The sequence below is a fragment of the Hippocampus comes genome, unplaced genomic scaffold (assembly GCF_001891065.2).
Source record: "Hippocampus comes isolate QL1 unplaced genomic scaffold, H_comes_QL1_v1.1 scaffold501, whole genome shotgun sequence".
In the NCBI taxonomy this organism is placed as follows: Eukaryota; Metazoa; Chordata; class Actinopteri; order Syngnathiformes; family Syngnathidae; genus Hippocampus; species Hippocampus comes.
In genome coordinates this window covers 61016-78771 of record NW_017805779.1, presented here as the reverse complement: position 1 = coordinate 78771, position 17756 = coordinate 61016, and the positions used below count along the sequence as shown (strand labels likewise).

The 17756-nt window shown below is 44.6% G+C and overlaps 1 protein-coding gene across 4 annotated transcripts in view; it reads left to right on the top strand.

Moving 5' to 3' along the window:
• The first annotated feature begins 1510 nt into the window (after positions 1–1510).
• Positions 1511–17756, top strand: part of ralyl (RALY RNA binding protein like) — a 43017-nt gene continuing 26771 nt past the window's right edge. For 2 of the 4 annotated variants that reach the window (XM_019884791.1, XM_019884788.1), the window contains exon 1: positions 1511–1821. The gene's annotated coding sequence lies outside the window, so the exon portion shown is untranslated. Of the gene's footprint in view, positions 1822–2213; positions 2252–2280; positions 2608–17756 lie in introns of those variants that run through there. The other 2 variants (XM_019884789.1, XM_019884790.1) reach the window with 2 other exon arrangements.

The following is a 17756-nucleotide window of genomic DNA, read 5'->3' as shown; positions in this document are numbered from 1 at the left end:
TTTTTTTTGCTGTAGCACCTTTGTGTTTTGCCGTTTTTTTGGGGAACAAATTCCACAGTCATGCCTCGCTCTCTCCTTCCCTACGCTCGGGTACTCCACTTTTAGCCACCAATCCAATACAACAGTAGTTCAACTTTACATGCATTCATCCATCGTGTTTTTACTCTCGTGAAAAATTGTCCTCGTGTCACGGCTTTCTAATGGCATTTTGAATTTGCGACGGCTCAGCGGTTCCATGCAATCGTCTGACTCATTTATGAAACAAACTCACCTGGGATGTGCATGGTGTCGCATTTGTGAGATAGCATGCGGGGAGCGCTAAAGGAGGTAATCATGTGTTATTGATGCCCCCCCGGCCTCTGACTGCACTTGTCGCACACGGGAGCCCCCTGACGCGTCGGGGTTCGCCCTTTACCCGTCATCACAACTCCATCTTGGATTGTGACGCCGCCTCTCCGTTGGCCGGGACCCTCGGAGGGAGATAATGGCGATGCAGCGTGTCATTAAACAAAATGTAATCATAATTAAAATGATGAGGGGAGAGGAGACTTGAATGGATAGATGACAATTTATTCATCCCTTGAAGGAAATGAAATTAAAAAAAACGTTTCATACTCGTAAAAAGAGTGATCACTTTTCACTTCATTGCGAGTAAATTGATATTCAGTTACTTTTTACATTTTTTTTTAAAGAATGTACGCCATGTATGCAAAGAAGTTTTTATGACATTTTCCAAGTTTGTGTGCTTTACTCTTCACGTTTTCAGTGCAATCCGCGACTTTCAAGGTCACAACTGAGTTCATCGCAAATTTTCATTTCCAGATGTTCCATTGCAAAATTTACCCCAATTGGTGTATTTTTACTCCCTGCCTGAATCGATATCGGCACATTTAAATCAAATCCAATTGCACCCGAAAGAATCGAAACTCATTTGAATTGTTCGTTTTTTAACAACGCCGAGCCCGAATGGAGAATGAGGCAAACAAATGAGGACCGAGCAACATGCCCTGTGGCGCTCCATGTGTGATTAACGATCATTTACTCGAGGGACTTCTACTGCTCTGGAAGTCTCCACAATTCTTTTTTTTCAATACCCAGTTGAAAACGGAAATAATAAACACGACGCAGACTCGCCACTCAATTTACTTCACCAAAGCAACTTCATTTTCCCCAACGCAATGCCCTTAATCCGTCCCAGCCCCTGTTTGATTTATTCCTTTTTCTTTCTGTTTTTGTTGCGTTAAGACTTGCAACCGCTCACCCAAAGAACAAGTCCCGTTTTTCCTTTTCCGATTCCCGCATAACAACCACTTGACGTATTTCTTCCGCTGCACATTGAGTCGTATCAGCGTCAGGACCAGGGACAGCTCCAACCCCTTCGGTGGTGTGCAAACGTCTGCACGCTGGTACCTCATCTTTCCACCCCCCTGCTGCCCCCCACTCCCTCAATTGTAACACCCTCTTCTCCTTCTCACCCCTCACCTCCCCCCTCCCCCCTTTCCTCGCCTCCTGTCCAATCAGGTCCCCCGAGAGCGCACGGGAGAAAAGCGCATCCGGCGGATGGAGCGATGCCTGGCGCGGATGAAAGCGAGAGAGGGCGAGGACGTCGTCGGCGTCATCCGTAGCGCGCAGTAACACGCATCCAGGCGGGCGGGCGGAGCGGCGCTGAGATATGGCGCGATAAGGACTAGCTGCTTCAGCTCCCCGACGCAAGCCAAGCGGGGGTCACATGACAGCAGAGCACACGCACACGCCATCGCGGAGCCAGCCACTCGCTTTTCAGCTGCTTTTTCAACAGCCAGCTTTTACTCCCGACGCTCGGTGAGTACATTTTTTTTTTTTTTTTTTTTTTTCTTCTCTCTTCCTTCTGCCGCTGGTGTTGTGTGAATGAAGCGCTGGCTGGCATACTAGTGGCGGGGGGGGTTTTTTTTTTTTTTTTTTTTTTTTCTCCTCCAAGTTTCCAGCATGCACTTGTTCTGCTGCCTCGCCACACGTTGCTTTCCAGGCTCGACAGCCTGCAGACGTTTTTAGTGTCTTGTGGTCTTTTTTTTTTTTTTTTTTGGGGGGGGAAGGGTGGGAGTGTTTTTCTTTCCTGTTTTCTTGTATTTTTCTGTCTTTATTTTGATTTCTTTGTGGCTCTTTTGCTTTGGGTGTGCAGTGGATTTCTTAGCAGTCCTTTTTGTTCCCTTTTTTTTTTTTTTTTTGCTTTTTAGGGGACGTTCAGGGACTTTTCTTGCAGCCGAGCTCGCAGGTTTGTGCTTTCTCTCTCTTGTCTTGTTTTGTAGTGGGTTTTTTTTTCTCTTTTTGGAATATTTGCTGCTGAGCGGACTGTGTTTTTCTTTTGCGTGGCCACACGGATGAAAAGAGACCTCCCCACTCCTCCCGCCGCCCCATGCAGGTTACCACTGTTAATATTTGCACAAATAAAAGGAGGTGGCGCAAACACAACCAAACGCACCTGTGGCTTTTATTTTGTAAGGCGAGCTGCGGCGGCTTTTATTTTGTCAATGTGACTGGAAGATTGCCTTGACAGGGATGATTGACGTCTGCGACTGCGTGAACGTCGGGATCAGCACACGCGGGCACAGCTCGTGGACACGTCATTAGGTACACCTGATGATACCCGATACAAACATTGTAAAAGATAATCATGCTCACTTCATAGCGTTAGTTTAATATTTTCATAAGGTGGCCATCATTTTTGGGTGTAAATTTGGTTTTGCATCTCAGTGGACCGGCACTCCAAAATACTTTTGTCTCGTCTTGGGATATGAACTGAATATTGGACAGTGCAAAAGTGGTGAGCACATGTGGGTTGGACTCTCGGCTCGGCAGGAGTTCCAACTTCCAAATGTTGTTGTTATTACATCGAGATTGCCTGGCAACCAGTCCAGGGTGGACCCATTGATTCTCCAAAGTCTGGGCTCCAGTGGGCATAGCCCAACATTTTTTCAACGGGGTGGCCAAAGTGACACGGCATTTATCATGGTGAGAAAGTTTGTGATTTTGATTGACATTGACTGTAAGAATCCAAGACGGATTCTTTTCAAAATGGCAGGAAAGTTTCCCGGAATTTTTTGCCCCCAGATGCGGGCTGGTCAGAGAGTAGCTACGGCCCTGGTGGGCTCACTGGCCAAAAATCAATTCCCAAATAGTCGTCTTGAACATTTTAGGACAATTTTCTCAATTCAGGGTACGTGTTCAAGTTTAAACTCTGCGTTACGGTCACTTTCAGTCATGTGATTTCCATGAACACTCGGACTGACTTCGCTTTGTGCATTTGAATGCGGGTCATCACGGTGCTTACTTGGAGCGCTCTGGAATTTATTTTTTTTTTTTTAGGTGGTACTTTGTGGTTTGAGAATGACTTTTGTCGACGATGGCGAGATGTCCTGCAATTGTTGACTGTGGCAACCAATCCGGGTTGCGCCAAAAACCTTCCGCGATAGTCTCCGGCTCCTCCGCGACCTAAATATCAAGTCAATATGAAAGAGCGAGTAGCGACACAATGTAAATAAATCTCGTGATGGCTGCTGTAAGCCTTGACTGAAATCGTTCTTCTTTTGAGTGTGTGTGCGTGTGTTAGCAGTGTTTAATCAGCTTGAACGGCAACCTGGTGCTGAAATCTGATTTTTTTTTTTTCAACAAACAGATGTTGCAAATCATATGTCTTCTTTTTAGTTTCGTTTTTTTTGTTTTTTGCTTCACGATGCGCGAATGCATGAATAGATCACGACACTCTCCCGCTATATTTAAGAGACTGGCTTGGTGCCATGTTTTTTTGTTTTAGCTGGATGTCTTAGAGCAGTGGTTCCCCCACTTGGTGATTCCTGCTCTCACTCTTGCGCTCTCAACAAATGAGAAACTAACATATGACATCACTTGGACAAAATAAAAAAAGAAGACTGACACACACCCAAAAGAAGCCGAGCGTGCTTGCTTCAAGCAGTGGATTCGTCACACACAAACGAGAGCTCAACGTTACGCAAGTGTTCATTTCATCTAACGAAAGCTTAAGGCTCACATATCGTGCAAAACACCATATAAGACAAATTGTGTGTGTGTGTGTGTGTGTGTGTGTTGCAGTCATTCCAAACCTTCCAACAACTTTAACACACACGGCGCAGCAACGCGTACCCTCACACACTCGCCACCTCTTCTTGCTCGTAATTTAAGAGCAAAAGAGATTTTGTTTTGTCTTTTGGGAGCCACTAACTGGACTCAAAGGGGCACGCCCCCCCCCCCCGGCCGCCCCCTGGCCTCCCTTGCCCTGGTCCACACGGGCCAATTAGTCACATTTGGCAGGCCGAAATGTCATCATTTCTGGTCAGCGAAACGTTGTCATAGCTTCTATTACAAGCTCCCCCACCACTTCTCCTCCCTCCGGACCGCTTCCTTGTTATCCGGGCCGAGCCCGGCGCCCGTCAGGAGAAATAAGATATAGCCTATATGTGCCCCACCCCCACCTTTTTGTGTGTGTGTGTGTGTGTGTGTGTGTGTGTGTGTGTGTGTGTGTGGAGAAATGCAAGGACAATATGTATGCTTCGCATCACACCTTCATTGTGAGTCGGAATTATTTCTTTCACTGCCGTGGACGGTTTGCATTCATCAACCGTTGGCTGCCAGTGTTGGGTAACTCTGCTTTGAAAAAAGGGCTGCTGGTGTATTTGGTGGCCAGCGGTGAGGTCATTTTAACTCGATTAAACCTCGAGGCTCTCTGCGTGATATATTTTTTTTTTCCGAACCATTTTAGCTGCGTTAATGCCAAGGTAATGAATGTTTCCAACGGTGTTTATTTATTTCTTTGATTTTTTTTTTAATGAATAACTTCAGTTGTTTAGTTATGTCACTCTATACCACAGCTGTCAAACTCAAGGCCCGGGGGCCAGATCTGGCCCGTCATATCATTCTATGTGGCCCGCGAAAGGAAATCAAAGATGGCAACTTTCATGATGCTTTGCTAAAATCGCTACCAAAATTTGAAATTCTCATTTATAATACTAGAAGCGTTTTCTTGTGACCAACCCCTTTATTTCAGTCACTTAAACAATGGATGAATAAACATTTATTCTGGATTTCTTTATATGGTTTCAGTCATAACGGCCCTGCAAGGAAAACGGTAACTAAAATGTGGCCCGCGACAAAAATGAGTTTTTTCTGCTCTTCACTATTTCCGTCAAATGTTACCTTTTGGCTCTATTGTTGCCATTTTTAGGCCATGACTCATCCACTTTTGGGGAAAATGGTATTCATTTTAGATGCAGATGCTGTGTCAAATTTTGGACAATGTCATATTCATTGTTTCCAAAAGAGGTGTGCAATGCTGACTGTGCTCGAATGGTGGAAAATTTTGATTTGAACAAGCGGAGAGGCTGGCGGCACGGTGGTGCGACTGGTTTGCACGTCGGGCTCACAGTGCAGGGATGCAGGGTTTGATTCCGGCTCAGGCGCTTCCTGTGTGGACTTTGCATGTTCCCCCCGTGCCTGCGCGGGTTTTCTCCGGGTACTCCGTTTTCCTCCCACTTTCCAAAAACATGCACGGCAAGTTAATGGAACACTCTAAATCGTCTCTAGGTATGAAGGTGAGCGCGAAACGTTGTTCGTCCTTGTGTGCCCTGCGATTGGCTACTTCCTGTAGCTGTCCCAATACTTTTGGGATGTAGTCCCATGCGCGGCTTGCAACGGGTTAAGCGAGTCCACGCGCATAATCGAACCGGCCGAGCTGACAGCTTCCTGCAACGGGGCCACTTGGGCTCGCTTCTGAAACGCCGTGCATTTATTCATTGCGCTCCTCTAATCGCGCCGTTCATCACATTATGTTGAGTAGCGGCGTTAAAAAAAAACCCGCCGCAAATTAGTTTCCCCGGCGTCACCTATTGATCCGACCCTCTCTGTTTCCATTGTGGCTGTGTTGTTGACTTAAACTGGAATCATTCACATTTGTGGCTTCCCCCTCACTCCCCCCCGCACCCCCCCCTCTTGTGTGTCTGTATGCATGAGCTGAGTGGCGTCATAAAAGTTTAACTGCGATATGCAGATGAGCAGGAAACCACAGTTTACTGTTTGTTACCCATAAACATCTATTATCTTACACATATTTAACCCAAAGAAGCTCATTTGTGGTCACTATTTAATAAAATGCTCAATAGGAGGCACTATTAAACCAATCGCAGTGAACTCCCATTCATCGCAGGGGAAAGGGGGGGGGGGGATATGTTCCAGTTACTGTCTAGTAATAGAAGCCTGTCACATAACATCACTTGGAGGAAGTGAAAAGACTCACGCTCACGCTTCTCCAATGAAGCTGCAAAACGTGCTAGCTTCAAGTGGTTGATTCGTGAACAAAAACAGTTCAACATTGTCGATTTAAATATCAAACCGTTCAACCAAACCCTATTATATCACTAGCTTAACGCTAACGTAATGAGAAATACTATAGAGGGGCTAACAGAAATGAGCGCAGTTGGAACGATAACTCCAAAACCGTCACACAAATGGCTACTTCACACACGCACGGAGCAGTAACACATTCAGAGCAGACAACAAAAACTAAGAAACGGCCACTAGCTTAACGCTAACATATATTGTGAAACGCCATTGAATGGCTAAATTAGCGTAGCTGTGACTGTAATTCTAAATCTTCAAACGATCGCTTCTTTACACACACGGCGCAGCAAAACATATAAACAGCATATGACCAAAAAAAAAAAGAAGTGAGCATTGTATAACATTTTAATGACGTTATATCTCACGCTCAGTGCTGCTGGCCATGTTGTGGCGAATCGTGGTACTGCAGTGATGGCGAACGGCTCAAAATTGGGATTTTTTTTTTCTTCTGTGATGATAACTCCTAAAAAACCATCACAAAAAAAAATGTAGCAGGGTTCATTTTCAACTGTTGATTGTAGTGTGATGCATTCACACCCACCTATAAACTGTGTGTGTGTATGTGTGTGTGTGTGTACGTGCGTGGGTGTGTGTGTTGTGTGAACATATAAAAGGCTTTGCTATAATTAATATTGATTGTTGCTATGGAGCGATGGCGTTATCGGAGATGACGCACGGATGGTTGCCGAGGTAACGGCGTGACTGATAGCCAACGAGCGACGTCATCCTCGACGTCGTCCAGCATGACAAGCTTTCAGTGTTTCCGCGGGCAGGTGTCGGCATAGCTTTGGAGTTGGGGGAGAATAAAAAAAAAAAAAAAACGCACCTGACGTGAACTTCCTCGAGGGGGAACTCCGCAAAGCTCTCGGGGCCGCCTGCCAAAACGCTCCCACGGGGATCCGCTGTTTGCCACCAGCTGCAAGTGGAACCTTCCCAGAAAGCTCCCTGTGAAGTGTTGTGCCAACTCTTGTCCAGATTGTTGAAGAGGGTGCGCCGCTTCAAAAGTTTGTGGAAGGTTGGCGGGTTTGTTTTGACTCTAGTTTTTGGGATGGGCGCGTTTTCGGGATCGAGGTAGCGCACCAAATGTCCAGATGTTGAAGGGGGTGCATGGCTCAATAAGAAGATTGAGAAATGCTATGATCGCCGTTTTTGCGTGAGAAGGGGTGTGTCAACTCTTGACCGGGGGGGGCACCGACTGATTTAAAGTTGTTGAAGGAGGGTTTATGGCTCAAAAAGTGTCAGCTGTTGTCCAAATGTTGACAGGGGGTGTGTTACTTGGTGAAAGGCGAGTCGTCTTTCCTTTGTGAGAAGCTTCAAAAGATTGTGAAAGGCTGCCTCAACATTTTTTTAGGGGGGTGAGATTCTGGGATACTAAAACATTATTGACTTCAGTTTCGAAATCCAACACATGGGAAGGTCCCAACTTCGATTTGTGCCAGGGGGAAGGTTCAGGTGCAGCCAGCGCGACGCTAGCTAGCTGGCTAGCCCCGTGGCTGTGCGCACCCCTCCGGGGGCAAAAACATGTTTTCCCCTCAAAAAGATTTGGCAAGGACGGTGACGTCTGGAATTTGTTTCGAGTGCCACAGTGGGGAAGCAGAACACACTCTGTGCATCCCGTGATGTGTGTGTGTGTGTGTGTGTGTGTGTGTCTGTGTCTGAGTGCGCGTGTGTGTGATTATGTCCACTGGCCCTGTAAGCTTAATCTGCATTAAAGGACAAAAACATCTGCCTCACTGAAGTTGAACTCCGCTAATGTTTTCAGGCAACAATTAGACGCAGTTTTCAGCCGCCATGTCCAATGAGCTTGTTGACGTCTCGCAGCCACACGAAATGATTCAGTCATTGCTTCATCCTCCCTATTGATTTTTTTTTTCTTTCTCCTCCTGGTTTTTCCATCCAGTTTTGACATCTGAGAGGAAGAATCTTTTTTTTCGCATTCAATTTTAATTTGGTTGTTTATTTTCATACTGAGGCGGCCCGGTAGTCCAGTGGTTAGCACGTCGACTTCACAGTGCAGAGGTGCCGGGTTCGAATCCAGCTCCGGCCTCCCTGTGTGGAGTTTGCATGTTCTCCCCGGGCCTGCGTGGGTTTTCTCCGGGTACTCCGGTTTCCTCCCACATTCCAAAAAACATGCATGGTAGGCTGATTGAACACTCTAAATTGTCCCTAGGTGTGAATGTGAGCGTGGATGGTTGTTCGTCTCTGTGTGCCCTGCGATTGGCTGGCAGCCAATTCAGGGTGTCCCCCGCCTACTGCCCGAAGACGGCTGGGATAGGCTCCAGCACCCCCCGCGACCCTAGTGAGGATCAAGCGGTTCGGAAAATGAATGAATGAATGAATGAATGAATTTTCATACTGATGTTCTGTTTTTTTTGTATTTGTAAACATAGATGTTCATCTCAGTTCATAGTAGCTTGGAAGAGCCTCTGAACACAGTAAGGGAGCATATTATATACTTTAAACATAAACGGAGCAGTTTTAAAAGACACCAGAGTGGAGAATTTAAGAATATGTGAAATTATGAATTATTGGCAGGCACACAGTGTCCCCCCACGATAGTTTCTTGAGGTCAAAACCATCATTTCATAGTGTTTACTTGTTACTGTATTCAGAAGCTCTGAGCATAAAGAACACATTTGGTTCACTTTGAAACCTTCCGGATATCATTTATATACGAGATAAATCATACTGGTCTGAGAATTGATCCCTGCGGATCCCCACAGCTTACTTTCATCACTTCTGATTTGACCACGATATAAATCTTTAGTTAGTTTATGATGTTCTTCATCCACACAACAATTAAATGAATGGAAAACTTGACTTGAACATCTTTGACATGATTAAAATGACCCCGCCTGATAATACAGGACAACGTGGCAATAATCACAAATGGAAAAAAAAGTGCCGTCGTGATTGTTTTCAGCATCATGTTGGGGAATTCAAACGTAATCATGCCCATTACGGCTCTCATATTACACATGCAAATGGGCGGTAATTGCGGACACGGGTTCTGGAATATTCTGCCAAATTAGCGCTTCCATTTGGCCGGGTGGCTCCCGTCCCAGCGAGCGTAATCACGCCGCTAATTAGCTCCACCGCCGCCGCCGCGCCTTCAAACAATTTCAAAAGCAATTTCGGCTCGGTTTTCTTTCTCCGCAGAGGGTAGGCAGGAAAGGAATTTGGGGAGCAAAACACATGACAAGGACACGTCCTAAAACAGCAAATCCTCCGTGAAACCCGAAGCATGATTCATGTGGAATATTTAGACCGCGTGCGTGTGTTTGTGAGTGGGTTTTGCTATAGGGAGCATTACAAGAGACACTTGTACACAACCTTGCCGAGACAAAACAAAGCACTTAAGCCAAGCCGGAAACCAAATACAGATTGATACGTACTCAATTTCACTTTGTTTTGAGAGCCGCTTGCATTATTTTGGAGTTGATTTGGATGTTTTCGATTCGGTTGTGCAATAAAGTCACAGAAGGCTCAATTCTACACTGCTATCACCGTGCAGAAAACAGAAGGGAAAAAAAAAATCCTGATGTCAAAAAAAATAAATAAAAAAGTCAAGTTTTATGTGAATTACTTTTTTTGCAGCCTCACTTGGAACCCCCCCAAAATGTCATGTGTTCTTTAGAGCAAAATTTTATAATGCCAAAAAAAGGCGAAATTATTACTGCAAGACGTCAATATGCCCGACTCATCTTCGAACCCCCCCACCCCCTCCCGCCCCCCCTCTTATTGCCTTTCTTTTCCCATCTCATCTCAAATCCAATCATGGCAAAACTTGTATAAGGTGATTGCGCCATCAGCATTAATTTTATCGTAAAGATGTCCCACGACGAGAAGATTAATTCCATATTTCCTTTTTTATTACTCGCCCAGATCATTATTTCCTGCCGGCCGTTCAAAAATCAAAATGGAAAAAAATAAAATAGTAAAATAGGACGCCGCCATAGCAACTGAGCAGGATGTTAGCGTTAAGTACAGTAATTTGATTACTTCACACCATTGCCCTTTGGGAGTAATTAGGAACGTGACAGGCGTGTAACTTAGCATTGAAGGCATTTTTTTTTTTGGGGGGGGGGGCGGTGCTCCACATAAAAAAGTGCCTTTGTTGTCTTATATAAGTCACGCAAATGGAGCGAGTGCTGCTCGTCTGCGTGCTCAAGCGTGTTCATTGCAGCCGGGCCCCCCTTGTGATTAGAGACGGCAATTGTGCGCCGTCCTCATTTGTTTCGCCGGCGATAGCTCATTTCCCCGACAAAGCGCCTCTTAAAGGGCCCCCCCCCACCCCCCGAATGCAAAAAAGTGCCGCTGAGTCACGTCAGCCACGTCATCGGGGGAAATCAAAACGCTGTCAACACTCCACGTCGCTTTTTCCCTCCCTTCTTTTCATTGCCGAGCCTTCCACGAGCTGTTTTATTTTTAGACGGGCTGCGCGCTGATTTTTATCGTTGAGAGGCTGGCACTCACTGACCTTTATTTTTTATTTTTATTTTTTTGCACTATGGACTGCGTACACTTAAAAAAAGTTCAAGTATAGAAACAAATAGAAAAAAAACATTTATAGAGAGTCAAAATTAAGGTCACCTGTAAATTTCATGGATGGTAGAAGACTTCTAATCTTGGCCAAAAAAAATTAGGCTGAGTTTCAAATACCGCAAAACCGGAACCCGCAATGGAGGCGGGCGAAGGGGTTTACGGTACTACTTTCCAGATTCATCACATTCCGACACCGATATTTGCTAACCACTCATCGACTGCGCTGCCCCGTTTCGGGATCTCCCTTTTAGTCATTTCATGAGCGCCCGGAGGATTTTTTTTTTCCCTGCCCCCCGAAAAATATACAAACTTGCCCTGCGGCACTACAGGAATGACTTGCACACTCACTGGACACTTTATTGCGTACCCCTGAGCGTTTTTTTTCGGTTTTTGTTTTTTTAATGGCGACTTCTCGAAACGGTCACCAAACTTTGACGCTATGCTCAAAAGATAGCACAAAAGGAAAATTTGTTGAGTGGGCAAAAGGCAATTCTCGGCCGTCATCGAGATTTCCATAAAATGCAAAAACGCAAAGTTAAAATATTCGGAGTGTGATATAATACCGAGCGTCGCAATCAAAATGGAACTTTGTCCTGAGAGAGACGGGCTTTGTTTTTTTATCGGAAATATAGCAAATCAAAAAAAGTGATTACAACCTTGACAATTTTTGCCATCTTTCCATTACAAAATTTGAAAACCTTGCTACAATGTCAAGTAGTCCCGTGTACATCGTAAGTGTCCTCTCAGAACGACTCATTGTTGAAACCGCCGGCAACAAAAGCGAGTACACCCCAAAGTGAAAACGTCCTGAATGTGTTCATTGTCGTCCCCATGAAAATATCTTGTGAAATCTTCCCCTGCCACCCAAAACCAAAACGTGTGTGGCATATTCACTTTGTGGGCCATTTTAGCGACATCTGTTCCTCATGAAGTTTCTGGCGAAGACGCGATACGCTCGGCTCATTCTGTCTCGATCGAAAGCATTCATTTTTCTCCTTGTCCTTGGCCGCCTTTTTTAAAGACTACAGCGAGTTAGCGTTGCGTGACAACGCACCACTTTTAAAATCCATAACGCAGATGTTGCAGGCAGCTCGTTCCTCTACAAAAAAAATAAAAAAGGCCGCTCTTTCCCAGAAGGTGACAAACGCACCGCGCACCACCATCGTCAATCACAAAATACTGTAATGAGGTTATTTTTCTTCCCCCCCACCCGAGAACCGGTTAGTTAATATGTATTTATTCATTTATCAAATGAGAAGTGATTAATACCGGGGTAAGTAATTGAATTATAATTTAAAAAATGTACTGTATATATTAATGTGAAACTCTTTTACACTTTTACACAGTGAATTTACACACCATACACGCAGCAGTTTGGCGAATCGTGGACAATTTAATCATAAAAAATATGCTTCGGGATATTTTAATGCCACCCCCCCAGTTCAAGTAATCCTGTCAATTAAAACAAGAAGAATTACACTTTGTGTATTTAAAACAACCATAGCTCCGCCTCTCAGTCCGCTAGCTTAATGCTAATGCTAATTAGCATCTATTCCGCACTGCTTTAACCCTAATCAACGGAATGAAAACAAATTGTTGGTTATCGTAAGATGGGGCAGCCATTCCCAAACATTTAAAGCCACACACCCCTTTCTGCGTCGTCAGAGTTGGTGCACCGCACCTTCTTTGGATACACCCTTGCAAAAAAAAATAATAATAATAAAGAAATCTAAACAAAGACAAAAGTAAAGGGTACATCATTACAACATACCAAACCACCATTACATATTTCGTCTAGCGCACCCAACGGAAGGCACTGGCGCACCCCCCACCCCCCACGGATTGAAAAGCTTCGGATGCAATGCCACAACGTCTTTGTTCCCGTGTGCTGCACAAGCGTGGAAAGCGTGCGTGGCCACGGGCCACGTGGCATGTTCACTCTCATCACGCAGATGAGAGATCTTTGTCACACTGGAAGTTTTCCCAGGTGATGCCTCATCATGTTAGGCCAATCATGCGCAAATACACAAGAAAAAAAAGAATGAAGATGAATGAATTACTTTTTATACTGGTTCTGGCATCCAAATGGATGTTTATTGTAGACACGGTGGCTAAAGGTTCTGTTCCATTTCTTGAATTCTTAATGCTAACTTCTTTAGCGTATACTGGAAGTTAACTTTTATACTTATTTATGTGTTTTAAAAATATTTTTCAAGATTTTAATTCAGCAATGCATGTTGTCATGTCAAAGTGTCAAGTGTCATTGTCTTTCATGCTAGCCTAATTTTCACTTCTTAACATTTTCTGATAATTGATTTACGCTTCATCTGTTGAGCTTTAATATTTATTTGTGCTTGCTTTCATCACATATTCCAACTCCCATGACAATGTAAAATAATCTTCATGGTAATTAACCAGTGTTGAGTTATGACAGCACGTCAATTGATGCTAGCTGAAGCCTAAGCGCTAAAAATTATAATACAACATGGAGTGGTAAAAAGACAGCCACTATTACAAAACAAAACTAATAAAAAGGGTTAAAAATGATTTGTTAACATAATTAATAGCGTCAAGATCATCTCGTTCTCTTTTCTGAACCGCCCGCTAACTGCTTTAGCATGTACTTCAAGTGAAACAGCAAGAGGACTTACGCTTCCACCATTGACCTTATAATTATTTATGCTTTTTTTTTTTTTTTTTTTATCACATACTTAAACTCCTACGACAATGTTAATGTCGGAGTAGTGCAGAGTCTCGATAATAGGTCAGTGACCGGCCTTTCATGCCAGCTAAATGCTAAATAAAATTAGCATACCGCCACACAGGAGCGGAAAAAAAAGACATCTACTTGTACAAACAAAATAAATCAAAAGCTTTAGCTCAGAGTATGACACATGATATATTTGCATACTTTGACCACGCATATGTAGCAGCAGTGTTGAATGTCAAGGAATGGCCTTTGAGGACAGCTAAATGCTAAAAAGCTAAATGAACCAGTTCGGGGTGTTGCCCGAAGACAGCAGGGATCGGCTCCAGCACGCCCGCAACCCTTGTGAGGATTAGAAAATGGATGGATGTCTAGTTGGATGGATGGAATTTAACATCCAGCCACACCGGAGTTGTAAACAAAACTCCCGCTAGTACAAACAAAACTTGAAAAGACTTCCAAGCATGCTGACATGACATATTTCCAGAGTAACGTTGAAAATTGGTTTACGATTTATTTACTGCCTTTTTTTTTTTTTTTTAATCCCATATTCTGACTCCTAACACAATGCTAATGTAGTGGCTCTGTCATAAGTCAAGGAAAGGCCTTTCATATGCTAGCACAGCCGTCACATCCGCGCAGGGCTGATGGCAAATCATGTGGACGCCAGGTTGATGGATGCGCCGATGGTAAACAGGGTGGATGTTGGATGACGGATGTCACGATGGCAAATAGCGTCGATGATGGATGGAGTGCAAAGGTGAGGGGGAGGGAACATGGGCGGGCAAAGAGCCAGTGAGCCCCGAGCGCCGTTCTACCATGACGAGGTTATCCGGTGAAGGGAGCCCGGCCTCAATCCGATCCAGCTCCGCCGGGCAAAAGCAAAAAGGGGGCTTTGATTATGGCACGGCGGCGCTTCTAATTGTATTAAAGTAAAGCCCTAACTTTGAAATAAGCAGGGTTTTAGTTTCAGGTGATTACACTTCAAGGCCGACGAGAGGGGAAGCTTACGAGTAATACTTTGCAAATGAGCAGGAAAAAGCTGTTTACGTGACTATTTGGAAGGCCCGACGTCGCCTCGGCTGTCAGCGCTTTGACGCCGACGCTTTGATCTGCCGGCGACCCCTTTGCCTTTCCCGCGTCGCGTGTCGCGCAGACACGCCATCAAAAGATGGAAAACGACTTCACCTCGCGCCCCGTTTAGCGTTTGACGAATCTTTTTCAAAACACTGATAGCGCTCTATTTTTAACGTTGGTTACCTCTGCCAAGGAGGTCACGTTGTCAACAGCCTGCATCAATTTTGATTATTTATTGTGACTAACTTCCTATCTGCGTTTTTTTTTTGAGAAGTGCTTTTTTTTTTTAATGATTGATATCTATTTTCAGTGTTTCCATTGTGTTTAACCGAGAATGTACAATTTAACAAGCCAGTACCTGTCAGTTCCGCTTTCCTCCCTGTGTCGTGTGCACACTCAGGGTGAACAACGAGGCCTTCGAAAATGACCACCCCAGCGGGCTATCCAAAGGAAAGTAGTAGTATCAGAGTGTAGGCTTAGCTAGCTAGCTAGCTAAGCCTACACTCTGATACTACAGTACTACTAGCTAGCTAGCTAGTAGTAGCTACAGCAAGCTAGCTGTATGTCGCAAAAAAAAAAAAGTAAACTGAAGGTGCTGCAGGATTTCCAAGTGTGACATCGGGTACCGTTTTTATAGCCACCGCCTCCCAAAAAATCTGGGGAACGGAAATAGTTTAACGCTGTATCTCCACATTGGAGTACGACATAGTTCTCAGGATTTGAACCTTTTCAGCACTTTTACAGCCGCGGCTTTTGTGAACGCGCTAAATAAATACAGATGTATTATATTGTATAATTATCTTCAAACGTGTACGACATATTTAGAGGAAATTCTCTGAATTCACTCTACAGGTTCTTTAAACAATTGCAACTTTATTACCACTCTTTGTGTAGTTAGGGACAATTACAGTAATAACCTGCTGATTTTTTTTTTTTTTCTCGTCTGAATCCAATGTATCATCAGCCCTTTTAAATTATTTAGATTCCAAGCAAATATCGTGACTCTCTTAATTCTGCTTGAAGATCGCAGCGCCACTGTGCAATTAAAGTCAAATTAAACGTGACATAGCGCCACGGGAGGAAAGCCTCCTGCCATTTAAATACCAAATAAGAGTTATTAATGGGATTAATCGTCCCCGCGTTTACCTTGCTGTTAACATCAACTATATTTCCCTTCTTTTCAAAGTGTTCAGTAGGCGGAAGATCAAAAAGGCTCGAGAGCAAAGAACCGAGTGTAAGGCAGCGTTCACTTTAATGCACAGCCGGCAAATGAAACGGATGCCTCATTAAAAAACACAAAAGGAGCTTTGTTGCTTTCCAAAAGTGCAATAAAAATGCGATGAAAATAGCTCATTCTCTCTGTATGTGTGCACCAAAAGGAAATATCGACTACTTGTGAAAAAAAAATAACCCCACAGCCCCATTGAACCCTTTCATGCACGCTGTAACACGATAACATGGTAAGCTGTCCACTGTAGTAATCGCTTTCTCTCAAAGGGTTAAACACCTCCGTTGTATATGATGTAAAATTGTTTTACAAAGGGGGAAATGCGTTTTCTTAATGCAATCTTTTAATTACATTAAGCTTTGCCACTATTACGGACATAAATAGATGTCATACATTTTACACTCGGTCTGTTTGAGAGTGAATGTTTCTGTTCTGCCTGGACTGAAAAAATATTCCCGTGCGGCTATTATCCGCTGATGCCCACGTGCGTGGTCACGCGGTCAACATTTCCCGCCGCAAAGCGTGGCGACGCCGTTGCCGCAGTTACCATAATAAGAGGAGCTTTCGAAGGGCAGCGCCAAGCCTCTCTCAAGAAAAGAGAAGCCAGTGATTTCTGCCAATGACTGCGGCAAAATGGGGAGGGGGATGGTGGTGTAACCCCCCCCCCCACCCCCACAGGACTTTTATGTGCGGGCGTGTGGATGAAAGGGGAATCTCATGGAAGGCTGATGGCCTTATAGAGGAATCACTGCCAACATTTTCTTGGCTCCAGGAATGACTGGCTGCTGTGTCTCAAATGAAGGCTTTCACTGATTTTCACTTTCCAGCGGCATACTGTACGTTCCACTTACTTATTAGCTTGTGAGTGACATCCCGGCCCAACCATCTACCACCCCTACCAGCCTGCCAACCTACCATCTTGCCTATCAACCCTCTGACCTATCTACTTACTGACCGACCAACCTATGGACTCAAAGACCTACCTGCCAGCCTACTTAACCCTTTCAGGAGCAGCGGTTACTCCAGTGGGCAGCTTATCGTGTTATCAGGTTACAGGGTTAATGAAAGGGGTAACCTATCCAACGACCTACTGACTAATCAACATAGCTACTACTTATCTTCCAATCAACTGACCTAACTACCTACCTCCCAACCGACCAACTTACCACCCTACTACTGACCAAGCAACCGACCATACCTACCGGCCGATCACGTTCCCAACCAACCAAGCTACCTACTGACCTACCAACCCACTCACCAACCAACCGACATACTTTCTTAACTAGCAACCATTCCTACCTGCTGACCTACTAGCACTGACCGATCAACATATCGGACTTACATACCTACCAACCGACCAAATGACCTACCTATCTATTGACCGACCGACTGACCAACCTACCAACAAACTTAGATAGTTACCCACCAAACCTTTCTACCTGCTGGCCGACTAACCTACTTACTGAATTTCTTACAGACCAATCTACTTCTTTACCACAATCATAAACCTAACCCCTTACCTACCTAGTGACATACGAAGTAACCTACATCCCTACCGACTGACCAAGCCATCTGCGACCCTACCAATAAACTTGCCGACTGTCCAACCAACTATTTATCTACCCACCGATGTACTGACCTGCCGCTAACTCAGCATCGTAATTACCAACCTCCAGACCGAGCCACTTAAAAATCTCTCCAACTCGCAAACTATTTGTCAATCGCACTAAAAAGTCAGCTGTTCGCAAGTTTGTATGCGGAAGCATGTATTTCTCCAGGCCCCACGAAGCCCTCCCGCAGGTGACCGGGGTT